Raw genomic sequence first — 15000 nt, 5'->3', positions numbered from 1 at the left:
ACAATGGCTATATAAAGGGTAATTTCAAACGTAAGAGTGCATATACAGAAAACAATCCCCAAAGTATGGATGGAAATACACCAGTTTTATAAAGCTAAATTCAAAAGTACGACTGCACATGCAACGTTATAAACATGTGGTGACGAAAGTATAGATGGATATATGATCTTTATATAAAGAAATATTCCAAAACTCTGGATGCATAGACCTCGGTTATAAAATAGTCAGTTCAACTTTGTACATTCACACTCTATTCTCAGTAAACTTAACCATGATCTTAACCATTGAATTAATGATTGTATGGCTGTTAAGACACGTGTTGTGCATCATTCAATATCATAATCGGTATAACTGGAACAATGTAGAAACGTACGTAAGGAACAAATGATATAAACTCGTGTTTATTATAATTTCTCCTGTATATATATGTGTGTGTATGTGTATACGTATATACATATACATATATATATATATATATATATATATATATATAGATATATATATATATGTGTGTTGTGTGTGTGTGTGTGTGTGTGTGTGTGTGTGTGTGTGTTTGTATATATGTAGTGTGTGTACGGCTGGATGTGCGACTGTTACTTTGAGTTTAAAGCTCCATGTAGACTATCTTTATCTGATCTGCTTTCAGTATGATGGCTCGGTTACTACTATACTTAGCAGTATTACTGATTATGATATACAAAGCCGAATGTTGGAGGAATTATGATAAGCACAAGTTTATATCATTTGGTCCCAATTGTGGTTGTTTGGAACCTCTGCGTTGGATGCTTGTCCACAACAGATCCTCAAGGGGAAACTTTATTGCAATACGTTAGGAAACGTTTTTATGATCTGTTGTGATTATGTTTCCAATTGAACTTGGAACCTCCAATACAGAGGTTCCAAGTTCAATATGACTTTAATGTAGGAACGTACGTAAGGAACAAATGATATAAACTCGTGTTTATTATAATTTCTCTTGTCTATATGTGTGTGTATGTGTATACGTATATGTAAATGCATAAGTAGATCCATACATATATGTGTATATGTATATATAAATACATAAATACATCTACCACACGCACACAAACACACACACATGCATACATATATATGTATATATCCAAGTCTATAGATACATTTATAACGGTTATATAAAATAAAATTCCTAAAGTGAAAACGTGGCAGTTCGTGGCTCTTAGCATTTCTGCCATTCACACTCTATTCTCAATAATTAACATAATCTTAATTGAAGCTGGCAGGCAAGAAGGACGGATGATTTGGAAGCCCCATAGAACTGGACAATTTTGTATTCAATAAACGAAAGTAAGACTTAGTGTATGTGTACGAAAGATGTAGGAATACGAATGAGAAGTGATTTGGCTGACATGAGGAAAATTCTACGAAACATAGCATAAAATAAGCTTGACATTGTTTTCCATAATAAAGATATCAAAATGACAATACTGTGTTAATAATCGACAGCACAATGGTGAATTACTATAATTTTATGTAGCAGCCAGTTGGAACACTTAGAAATTACATGAACTTATCCATTGAATTAATGACAGTATGGGTGTTAAGAAACGTGTTGTTCATTCAATATCATAATCGGTATAACTGGAATTATACAAAGCCACTTTAGTGAACATATTGACAGGTTACGTTTAAAGATAGATACAGTCGCCTTTCAGGAAATAGCGATAGGTACTTCAAATAATGATAGCATTATCATACATTGCGTATATTAACTTTGTACATTGCACGCATTTTTTCCAAGATGCGCACCTCTACATATATATAATATATATATATAAATGTGCGTGTGTTATTATATGTGTATAAATATATATATATATATATATATATATATATATATATATATATATATAATATTAAATATATATACTGTAGCGGATCTATTTCTATCATATGGGTGTCCACATAGTGGTTTCCCTCTAATATATAATGTGTGTGTATATATATATATATATATATATATTATATATATATATATATATATATATATATATATAATATATATACTGTAGCGGATCTATTTCTATCATATGGGTGTCCACATAGTGGTTTCCCTCTAATATATATATGTGTGTGTATATATATATATATATATATATATATATATATATATATATATAGATAGATAGATAGATAGATAGATAGATAGATAGATAGATAGATAGATAGATAGATAGATAGATAGATAGATAGATAGATATACAGATAGATAGATAGACAGGTGAATGAGTTACAGAGAGGAATATTATCTTCAGTCCTAATACGTGCAGTAAAAACAACAAGCCCCAATACTTACAAACACTAACACATACATTGCCTGCCTTAAGAAACGATACCATAAATACCATATGCTTGTGAAATTCCTTTAGTGATACACCAAACCCATAATTGAAGACTGTAGAATAAAAACATGTTTGAACATCGCATAGACTGATTATCAGAAAGCTTTTGACAGATTCCCCCTCAGATTTTCGAAGCGTTAGCCAACAGTACGGTGACACTAATATTAAGCATGTACATGAAACATGTTATTATAAATAGTAAATAATTATACAGATCAACCCATAATAAGAAATTATAAAACGACAATACTCAAAGGGGAATTTTTTCTCCTTCCTAATATCGCCATTTCTTTTCTGGTACGTATTAACACGTTAACGAACATACTAATCCAGACTAGATGCAATAGCATGTATTTGTAAACGGATAACTTCTAAGTGTATGACGCAAATCACAGGAAACTAGAAACACTGCCACGTATAGTGCATAGATCTATCTAGGTTTTTAAATGTGTCAAAGCAACATGTAGGAGAATAAGTGAAAATATTAATATCATGTTACGTAAGAGAATTAGACCGAACACAGGATTACAAATACTAAGAATTGATTAGCTAAACAGAGAATAACGAATACAAATGAAATGAAGGAAAAACAAAAGAAAGGAACTATTATGAATAGAAGCGTAAAATTGATATTTCAAACTACTCTAAATGCTGCAGTTATGGTAATAGAGATCAAACCTCTAGCTATTCGAGTAATAAATTATAGTTATGATATTCACAACGGGAGGCTAAGTGAAGCAGCAAGTCTAAATAGTAAATCAATAAAATAACTGCATGTCTAACAGCTTTTGGCTCATAATAGTAACAGACACACTCTTGAGCGCCATAATCCCAAATGCTGGAATCCCGAAAGATCAGTTTCCAAAAAATAATTCAGGAAAAATAAATAAATAATAATAATATAATTTCTTAAAAAAACATTTATTTGCTATTTCAAAAAAGGGATTTACTTGAGAAGCATATTAAATCGATTTTGAAATGAAAAAATAACGATAATAAAAACTTAATGTAAGGATTTCAACAAATGGGGATTGTAATCTTTCGGGGTTTCAGCATTCAGGATTATGGCGTTGAGGATTGTGTATTTTGTTATTGTAATAGGCACCCATTTCGAATACATTAATCAAAATACAGCACAGATGATTATATTAACTTCGAATACAGGAAAATATTGGTATTCTGAAACTAGAATATTATTTTTAAAATATTCGCTATACCCAATGTTTCACTACAGTTTTAAAAATCCAGTAAACAATAAAATAAATCTATAACAAATAGCTACAAAAGTGCTTTCTCTGTTCACACGAATAATTATAAAACAAAGGTTGAAGTATCAAAATTCCTGGGGAGAGGATGGAAAATCAATGACAGGAACTATTAGAAAAAATTAAAAACAATATCGAAAACAGGGATTGCAATGTCATTCTAAGATGTTGGCAAGAAAACACCCATACGTGAAAAAACTGGAGAATATTATTTATGATTACAGGTGTGGGAAACGGAAAATTCTAATTTTACTCTGCGTATATATTCATATACATAGATATTATATATACCTGAAATGAGGCCTTAAGCCAAAATTCTTCTTCCAATATTACCATGACAGTCAATACTACCATACAGAGAATCGGAAACACATTCGACAATTTTGTATATATTTGTATCTGAGTAATTCAGATCAAATCCATCTTTATTTCACAGAAACCTGTTTGCAATGCTCTAGTGTAATTTACCTTATGCTCGTTAGGTATTTTCGGACTGATTAGAAGAAGAGTTTTATATTTCTCCTTGTACGTCAGAGAAAATGTACGTAATTCTGCACCCCTATCGAGAGTTCACTTCTATCAGCATTTAACCTATCGGCGAAATGTAGCTCTTTGTTTTCATATATTTTGCATATATTCAGATATTTCGTCAGATTTCACTTGCATCCAGTCAGGAGTTACACTCAGAAAACCAAAAAAGCTGTTGGTATCATTGGTTTTACAATTAGTTAAATCATTCTTATCAACAAAAGAGAGTGTCTGGAAATCGGTAAGAACAATTACCGCTTTATTCATAGCGCTCCAGTTTTCGATTTCCTCTGATATATTTATGGCATTTACACGGATGTTTATATATATATATATAACTCTCTCTAGCTCACACACACACAATCACACACACACAAACACATTCAGAAACACACATGTACGTATATATATATGTATGTATGTATGTATGTATGTATGTATGTATGTATGTATGTATGTATATGTGTATAATTAAGAGAAATAACCTCTAACCTCTATTAAGCAATTCAACAGTGAAAGACATTATCCATATTAAATAGAAAAAAATGTGAATATACTATAATAAATATTATACAAAACAATCAATAAATTAAATAAACATATATATATATATATGCAACTCTCTATACTGTTTTCTTCCTCCATCCGTCTCCCCCCTCCCTGCTTCACCGTTTTCTGTCTCTTTCTCCCCCTCTTTCTCAGTTTTTCTCTGTTTCTTGTTGCTCACACGTGACCATCGTCCATCTTTCTTTTCCTCACGTGACCATCTTTCTTTTCCTGCACGGACGTTCAGAAGAACAAAGGTATTTTTTTCTTTCTCCTGTCTTTTCTCTTTTCAAAAAATGCTTATCCCAACGTTCACTATTTTCCTCTCGTTCTCGTCTAACGACCCTCCATGTTTGTTTTCGTTCGGTTTCCTTGTATGTCTCCACTGTATTGTTTTTGTTCCCAGCTTTAACCCACTATGAATCTTAGATATTTGTGTTGATTAAAAATTTTGACCTTTTTTCTTTCCTATAAAAATCGGCACGAACTTTCCGGACAACCCAATATATATACATATATGTATAATATATATATAGATATATTAATATATATATATATATATATATAATATGTATGTATGTGTGTGTGTGTGTGTGTGTGTGTGTGTGTGTAGGTATGTATATATTAATATATGTGTGTGTGTGTATATATATATATATATATATATGTATATGTGTGTGTGTGTGTGTGTGTGTGTGTGTGTGTGTGTGTATGTATATATATATATAATATATATATGCATTTATTTTTTTGTATCTAGTTTCGGCTCACGAGCTGTGGCCATGCTGGAGCACCGCCATTTGGTGTTGCTACATAATTTTATTTCACGAATGCTTTTTAGCAATTGCCATTTGGTGCATGAGAGAGTTCGGAGCAGCTGCCCTCATCTGTACCTCCTGCCGTGAAATTGGTTCATCTGGGATACCTGACAGGAACAGATCCAGTTTTATTTTAAAGACATCTGCGTGCACCCCATGCAGGTCTCTCAGGTTCTTCAGGAGGATATTGAAGAGTTGTGGGCCTCTGAAGCCCAGGCTATCACAGTGTCTTGTCCTACGTCTTGACGGCAAATTTGGAGTCCTTGGCACTATGCAGTGGCGCCCAGTTCTAGCATTTGTGTAACTCTCGATTCCAAAGTTTGGGACAAGTCCTTCTAGGATCTTCCAGATGTATATTATGGTATATCTTTCTCGCCTACGCTCTAAGGAGTAGAGTCTTAATCTTGAGTCTTTCCCAGTAGATTATATGCTGCGCAGAGGCTATCTTCTTCGTGTAGCTTCGTTGGATCGCCTCAAGTTCTGTGATTAACCTGACACTGGATGGTGACCATAGCTGAGAGCAATAGTCAAAGTGGCTTAGGATAAGTGTCCCCCAGAGGACCATCATGGTTTCCTGGTCTCTTGTTCTAAAGGTTCTAAAAATCCATCTGGTCAGCCGCCTACATTTCATTGCCAATTTAGCACATGCACATGAAAGTTTGCATCATCACTCATGTAAATACCCAGGTCTCGCACTGATTATGCCTCGGGGATTGCAATCCCTCTAGGTCCCGTGTATTTATTGGGTATTGCATTTAGTTTTGCATGTTGATAGCATAAAGCTTGAAACTTTTCAGCATTGAACTGCATGCTATTCTTTCAAGCTCACTTGTATATTTTGTCCAGCTCTCATTGCAGGTGCATAGTGTCTTCGGGGTTCTGTATTGCCTGTGAAACTTTTGTATCATCTGCATAACTTGTGATCGTGGCTCTCTGCGTGGCTGAGGGCATGTCTGAGAGGGCCATTATGAACAGTAGTGGTCCCAAAACAGTGCCTTGCGGAACACCGCTCACTATTTGCGTGTTATTGGAGGTGGCCCCATTGGCTACTACCACCTGACTTCTATCCTTCAGAAAGTCATGAAGCCATTCTCCCAATTTTCCAACTATGCCAAGATCACGCAGTCTGTGAGTTATCATTCCATGATCAACTTTATCAAAGGCCTTTGCAAAGTCGAGATATATGACTTCCACATTTGAGTGGTTGAGCAGTCGTTTCAGCACCCTGTCATAGTGTTGTAGGAGCTGAGTTAAGCAGCTTCTTCCTGGTCGGAAACCATGTTGGGTGTCAAGCAGCAAGTTATCTTCCTGAAGGAAAGTGATTAGTTTCCTTCTGACTATTCGTTCCATGACCTTGCTGATGTGTGAGGTCGGAGAGATAGGTCTGTAGTTCTTGGCCTCCGCTCTGCTACTTCCTTTATGAATAGGGCATATTTTACCCTCCTTCAGTTTTCTTGGAAGTTTGCCAGTTGCAAAGAAGCTCTGAAAGAGGAACTGCAGTGGTCTAGCTAGGACTCTCTTACATACTTTTAGAAGGATTGCTGGGAATCCATCGGGGCCAGTAGCTGAGTTTGTTTTCATTTCATCTATAGCCTTTATTACATCGTCTTCCTTTTAAATTGATGTAATCAATCATCGCTGTCTCTGATTTTATATCTGCAGTGGTAAAGAAGTCAGTTGGATTGCTGACTTGAAAATGCCCTAGGGGTGGAGTGAAAATACTCTTGAATTACTCATTTAGTATTTCATGTATTTATGTATGTATAAACGTTTTCCTATTTTCTCTCCCTGTTTATTTCTGTATTCCTTTCTGTCGAAGAGCGTAGGCTTGAAATTTAAAAGACTTTCACTGTTCCCGAATATTTAACTACTACATTCGTTTGTTGTTTACACACCTCTCTTCGTATTTTGCTTTTGTTATGCTCTTTTTTGTGTTTGTTAATCTTTTATATATATATTATATATATATATATATATAAAGATAATATTATTATATATATATAAATGTCTAATTGTCCAGTTGTGTGCAGTATTTCTCAGAATTAATTGTTTGGTTACTTGAGAGAAGCTCATAGTACAGAATTCCTTTCCAATCCCACCAGACCCAAAGCAAGACATTTTTAGGGGGAAGACCCGTTTTTGGAGTGACTAACGGTGGCTCATGTCGCTTACTCCAGGGTCGCTTTCTCTGAACATTTCTCTTCACCTGTCACAACTTTCTTTAAAAAAGGCGCGTTTTCATTCCGTTTATAAAGCGAATCACTGATGGAAATGCGATCCAAAAGGTCCTTCTCACTCAACTCATGTGGTACCCAAACATCGTAGCGATTTGTGTATCCAAGTTTTACCAGGTGCTCATGAACGACGGATTTTGATAGGTTGAGATTTTCTGCCAATTCTCAGGTTGTGTAATATGTGTTATTCTCAATTAATAACTTGATTTGGTCATCATCTATAGTGGATAGTCTGCCTGATCGCTCTTTATCAATAAGGCTACAATATCCAGCTCGGAACCTTGCGAACCACTTCCGTACAGCTCTTTCGGATAAAGAAACATCACCGTAAACTGCGCATATTTCTTTGGTTGCTTGTGAGGCATTTTTCCCTTTACGGAAAAAGAAAAGCATCAAGTGCCGAAAATGACCTTTCTCATCTTCCATTTTAAAGGGTTACAGAATTAACACAGGTTATAGAAATATAAACCTTCTTCCACGAAAAAATAGCTTAAATTTTATTTTATGGACTCAAACATGTTTTAAAATAAGTCGGAAGGTAAGCTACAATAAATCGACACGAACTTTCCGGACAACCCAATACATATGTATACATATGTGTATTATTATATATATATATATATATATATATATTATATATATAATATATTATGTATATTATTATTCTTATTAATATTATTATTATTATTATTATTATTATTATTATTATTATTATTATTATTTGAGGGAAAATTATTCGTAACTTACACGGAAAAATTCAATTTCGAATACTAAATCAAATTTCACAAAACAAATATAATATATATATAAAAATTAGAAAATCCACCTTTTATCAATTCAAAATGAACATTTAAATTACACCATCTAGAAAATTACATATAATAGAACTATTAAATAAAATAACAATAATATACCAATGATTAAGTAAATTGCAAAATAATAATAAAAACGTATATATTTGGTATATATATATATATATATATATATATATATATATATATTGTATATATCGTATATATAATATATATATATATATATATATATATATGTGTGTGTGTGTGTGTTGTGTATATGTATGTATATACGTATATGTATATATATAGAGAGAAAGTTTATGAGAAGTAATGGCGTCATTGAGACCCAAAGGTGTCAGGTAATGCTGAATAAGTGCTATAGATAGACCATAGTTAAGTTCCTTCGGTGATTATGCGAATAAGGGGTTCAACGTTTGTCATATATCAGCGTGTGTATATAACAAAAAAAATTTCCTTATGAGATAAAAGCCAAGGCTGTGTAGATTTTAGAGCACTTATAGATAAAAGGTCTTACAGCTGTTTCCAGGATATTTATTACATCCCTTCATCGGACACGGTGTGAGAGGATGGGTAACAAATAGTTAATTTAAATAAGATATAAAATAGAGAGTGAGTTGGAGGAAAGAAAAGAAAATTGATGTGAGAGATGTACGAATGTTGTATTTGTAGATCCATTTTTTAGGTAGAATGGTATACATATAAGATTCCAATACCTTATGAGTAAAATCCAATACTATTAATACTATTGATTTTACTGATATATATATACATATATATATATAGATATATATATATATATATATATATATATATCTATATATATATATATATATATATATATAGGGAGATAGAGAGAGAGAGATACACATATATATATATTGATATTTATATACCTTTATATATACTCTTTTACTCAATTTCGTTTCTATGTTTTTGTTTTTATGTTTTCGTTTCTCATTGTGTTGAACGTTTTTTGATGTGCTGTACCCATATATGCATGTATATATACATATATGAGCTGGCAGAAACGTTAGCACGCCGGGCGAAATGCTTAGCGGTATTTCGTCTGCCGCTACGTTCTGAGTTTAAATTCCGCCGTGGTCAACTTTGCCTTTCATCCTTTCGGGGCCGATAAATTAAGTACCAGTTACGCACTGGTATCGATATAATCGACTTAATCCGTTTGTCTGTCCTTGTTTATCCCCTCTGTGTTTAGCCCCTTGTGGGTAGTAAAGAAATATATGTAGGTATGTACATATATGTTGATATATATATGCATATATTTATATATCATTTCTATTATTATATAATATATATATATATATATATATATATAATACCGGCTAAATTAGCATGCACTTGCAAAAGAATAATGATAATAATAATCTTTTCTACTATAGGCTCCAGGCCTGAAATTTGGGATAAAGGATTAAGTCGATTCCATCGACTCCACTGCGTAACTGGTACTTATTTAAGTGACCCTGAAAGGATGAAAGGCAATGTCGACCTCGGCGGAATTTGAGCTCAGAACGTAGCGGCAGACGAAATCCCGGTAGGCATTTCGCCCGGCGTGCTAACCATTCTGCCAATTCGCCGCCTTTGTAGTAGTAATAATTAATAATAAAATAATAAATAATAATATTTATTATTATTATTATTTTATTATTATTATTATTATCATTATCATTATTTATTATTATTAAACTGATAATAATAAAAATTATGTCGCCAAACCTCAAGATATAATACCGTCTAAATTAGCATGCACTAGCGAAATAATAATAATAATAATAATATAATAATTAATAATAATAATAATAATAATAATAATAATAATAATAATATAAGGAAGGAAGGAAGGTGATGATGATGATGGTGATTATCGAGAGTATGACAATACGAGCAGCTGTGATAGTTTCTATTATAATTAATATAAGACAAATGTGAAATAACTATAAAATTTGTAAAAGAAATAATGAAATCGTCTTTTGACATTTTCAAGTCATAAAGACATAAAAATGCAAAATGATTGTGTGCCTTTGTTTAACTGACACGGGTAGGATTTCGATTGGCATTGTGAAAAGTGAAACTTCCTCATTTATCAGTTTATTTAGTGCGACACAGTCAAAGCTCACTCTTGTTGACCTGCTTGCTTTTCTTCACGTACGTCAGATGACAGTAGTTTAGTAGTTTTTACTATTCTATTCAGAGATCTCCGTTGTTGATTGTTGGTTAATATCTGCAATTATATGCACAAACCTAAGTTCATTTATTTGATTTACTTTTCGGTAGAAGTCTATGAGATTTCTGTGCATATAATTTTCTTGCCTTTGTTACTAGATTGTTCAAACGAAAAACTGAAAAACTTTTCTGAAAGACCGATAAGGCTTCGAGCCAGTGTCATTACAGGCGTTACCTTTAGAAAGCAGAAAGCCAGCGCAAGTACCGCCAATATCTAGTCCAACACATCAACACATCAGCCATTCACTGCCCAAGATTGATACTGTTGGTACACGAAATTACGAAAGGCAGACCTGAGCAGTAGTTAATGCAACATTAACGGAGCGTTATTCATCCAACGTTTTTAAAACGATGCTAATTCGACGTTTTGGCATAAGCGTGCGTACTTATTCAGCAATGAAAAGTGAAACCGTGACTTATCAGCTGAAAATAACTTATTCAGTCAAGCATGGGGTATTGAAGCTGCTAATAAGTCCGAGCCGTATGTGACAAATAGACCAGATTTCAATTGATAATATTCTCAAGATGGTTGTGAAAACGCACGCGCACACACACATATACTCTTTACTCTTTTTTTTACTTGTTTCTGTCATTTGACTTCGGCCATGCTGGAGCACCGCCTTTAGTCGAGCAACTCGACCCCGGGACTTATTACTCTTTGTAAGCCCAGTACTTATTCTATCGGTCTCTTTTGCCGAACCGCTAAGTGACGGGGACGTAAACACACCAGCATCGGTTGTCAAGCAATGCTAGGGGGACAAACACATACATACAAACACATACTTATATATATATATATATATATATATATATATATACACATATATACGACAGGCTTCTTTCAGTTTCCGTCTACCAAATCCACTCACAAGGCATTGGTCGACCCGGGGCTATAGCAGAAGGCACTTGCCCAAGATGCCACGCAGTGGGACTGAACCCGGAACCATGTGGTTGGTTAGCAAGCTACTTACCACACATCCACTCCTGCGCCTATATATATATTAATATATACATATTCATGTTGTGTACATGATATACTTACAAGTAACACACCAGAAATGATTAGAATGAGTTATAAAAACAGGAGCCGCCGTCTGCATCTAGCCCCTTTAAAATCCAGCGCCAGTGCCTACAAGTCTACTTAGAGTCACTTTTCAGTTTGAGCTTCTGATAATTTATCAACATAAACTCCGGTGCATTTCGACTCTCACACCATTGTTTTTGTCTAACAGCCTAGAACGTTTTATATTTTAATGGGAAAATAATGAAGATTTATTTTGTTCAACATACCTTCTGAAATGGCATAAATTGCTTAAATTAATAAAATTATCGTCAAATGAATATTGAAGCCACGGCGCTGAGTTCATTCTTTTTGCACAATAAATAACAATCCACACAGAATACAACAATTATTTTTCAATAACTGACAATATTTAATATTACAATGAACAGTTCCAATTCAACGAAAACGTTCAAACCGTGGCCACCTCGTATATGTGTGCATGTGTGTTTGTATGTCCTTTCATTTTTAAGACGGTACAGTGTGATTTGGAAGAGATTTAGCAGCTAGCTAGTTCTAGCTAGTCGTGTAATCGCGTAGAGTTTTCCTTGTTGGTTCACCTCAATTGGTTGTCCGGTTCCATGAGTGAACCTGCAAGAGAGATTTGCTCCTAATTACATTGAAGTTCTCGAACGCTTCTCGTCAACAACAATGCATCTTTTAGAAAAAATTACCTCTCCGTTTTATAGTATTTTGTTATTATTTTTTGTTCTTCTCTCCCCCCCCTCTTTCTATCTCTCTATACATCTATCTATCTATATCTTTCTCTCTGTTTATTAGAAACAATTAAAATGGAGAAAGATTACGACTAAATGAATGAACTTACTGTCGTTTACAGCGACATCCTAGGGGAATACACTTGCTCAGCTATATTAACATTATCTGTTTATAGTTATTTTTCAGTAAACATGAAAATATCTTATTACGTCAACATCGCTCCCTGGTGACTATTTCCATATATTTATTTACGTCTTCCTGACATACTTTCCTAACATAATTTCTCACTCAAAATTCTTTTATCTCTAAGTATTATCCTGATTTAATGACCCTTACAATATATGTGTATATATATATAATATATATATATACCCCTATCTCAATTTGTATATATATATATATATATATATATATATATATATATATTAGAAGCTTTGGAGACAGGTATTTATATATTAGAAGAAATGAGGTACTCAGATGTGTGTATAATATATAGATATATATATACTGAGGCAGAGAGAGAGAGAGAGAGAGAGAATGAGAAAGTGGAAGGTATTCATAAGAACCACATTTGGTCATCAAAAAGAAGCGACTTTAGAGTACAAACGAAACATTATAGCCGAAACGTTACATATTCACCACGTATTATGACAGTCTCGCCTGGCCTACCAACATCCCCCCAAAACATATTACACAGAATATATATCAGCACACTTTACCCGATGATTCGTTGCGCAACAAATAGACAGAATAAACCACAGGAATATATAAAATGAAACAAACAGCAACAAGCAAATACCTAAATTGAAAGAACACTCGTCAGAAGCGTATCATACTGCGCTGCTGCAAAGTTCCAACGTTTACAGGTTCTGTCACACATGTATAGTCAGGCACAACCCAAGTTCACCACAAAAGAAAGGGAGGGAACAGCGATAGAAATCCTAGAGGGCAAGTATGATTGTTTTGCGCAACGACGTGGTTCGTCGGATTGATCAATACTTTGTGAGTGAAACGAAATCTGGTGAACAAGCCATTGTGTGTGTGTGTGTGTTTGTGTGTGTTTGTATGAGTGTGTGTGTGTGTGAGTGTGTGTGTACGTGTGTGAGTCTGAGTGTGTGCGTACGTGTGTGTGTGTGTGTGTGTGTGTGTTGTGTATGATATGGTGGTTAACCTGTCGATCTCAGTGTTGAGCATTCAGTTATTCGATAAATATTCCTACTTGTGAAATAAACATATAGAGCCTTAAAATACCTGAGTCAGCGTTAAGGTAATGTGATACGGTTGGGCCTTTGAATTGCGTGTAAAGCCAAGCGAGAAAGAGAGAGAGATGGGGTGGTATTCGATCCCAGTACTTGCATATGATTTATCGATTTACATACGAACAATGAAAGGCAGAGTTGATCACAGCAAGATTTGAACTTGGAGCACAGAGACAGCCGAAATGAATACGGCAATGCATTCTACCCAACGCTCTTATAATTGTCAATTTTCTCTCATCTTTCTTTCCACTGTACTACTTGCATTCCAAACACATATATCTCCAACGAGGTAAAATGTTTGTGATCGCGCCACTTACAAGAAATAGCAGCTTAATATCCCTTCAAAAGTATTCTAATGTTTTAAAAACAGTACACATTGTATTATAATCTTGGATTCATTATGAATTTTAAAAAAAGCGAAAGCATTGCTGATGGTTGAAATGCCACTTTTCGTCGGATCTGCTCAACTGGGTTTGATCTGGAGTTTCACCAACAACGAAGGAATCTGTACGAGTTTACTCTACAAATAAAAATATTCGCTAAGATAACAGCCTATTCTCTTAAAAACAACGGACAGTTTAGACTGTCCCTTTAGTTACACACACTATTTAGTCTGTGGAGGCGCAATGGCCCAGTGGTTAGGGCAGCGGACTCGCGGTCATAGGATCGCGGTTTCGATTCCCAGACCGGGCGTTGTGAGTGTTTATTGAGCGAAAACACCTAAAGCTCCACGAGGCTCCGGCAGGGGATGATGGTGATCCCTGCTGTACTCTTTCACCACAACTTTCTCTCACTCTTACTCTCTGTTTCTGTTGTACCTGTATTTCAAAGGCCGGCCTTGTCACTCTCTGTGTCACGCTGAATATCCCCGAGAACTACGTTAAGGGTACACGTGTCTGTGGAGTGCTCAGCCACTTACACGTTAATTTCACGAGCAGGCTGTTCCGTTGATTCGGATCAACCGGAACCCACGTCGTCGTAACCGACGGAGTGCTTCCAAAAATTTAGTCTGTGCTTTTAGTCACACATACACAAATGGAAATTCATAACTACTTTAATGCATTTCTACGTATGTTTCCACAAAGCACATGTTCTTTGTTGTGCTTTATGGAGACGTAAGTAGGTACATAGCAATG

The sequence above is a fragment of the Octopus sinensis genome, linkage group LG4, assembly GCF_006345805.1.
Source record: "Octopus sinensis linkage group LG4, ASM634580v1, whole genome shotgun sequence".
NCBI classification, from domain to species: Eukaryota; Metazoa; Mollusca; class Cephalopoda; order Octopoda; family Octopodidae; genus Octopus; species Octopus sinensis.
Note: the sequence above shows the minus strand (reverse complement) of the source record.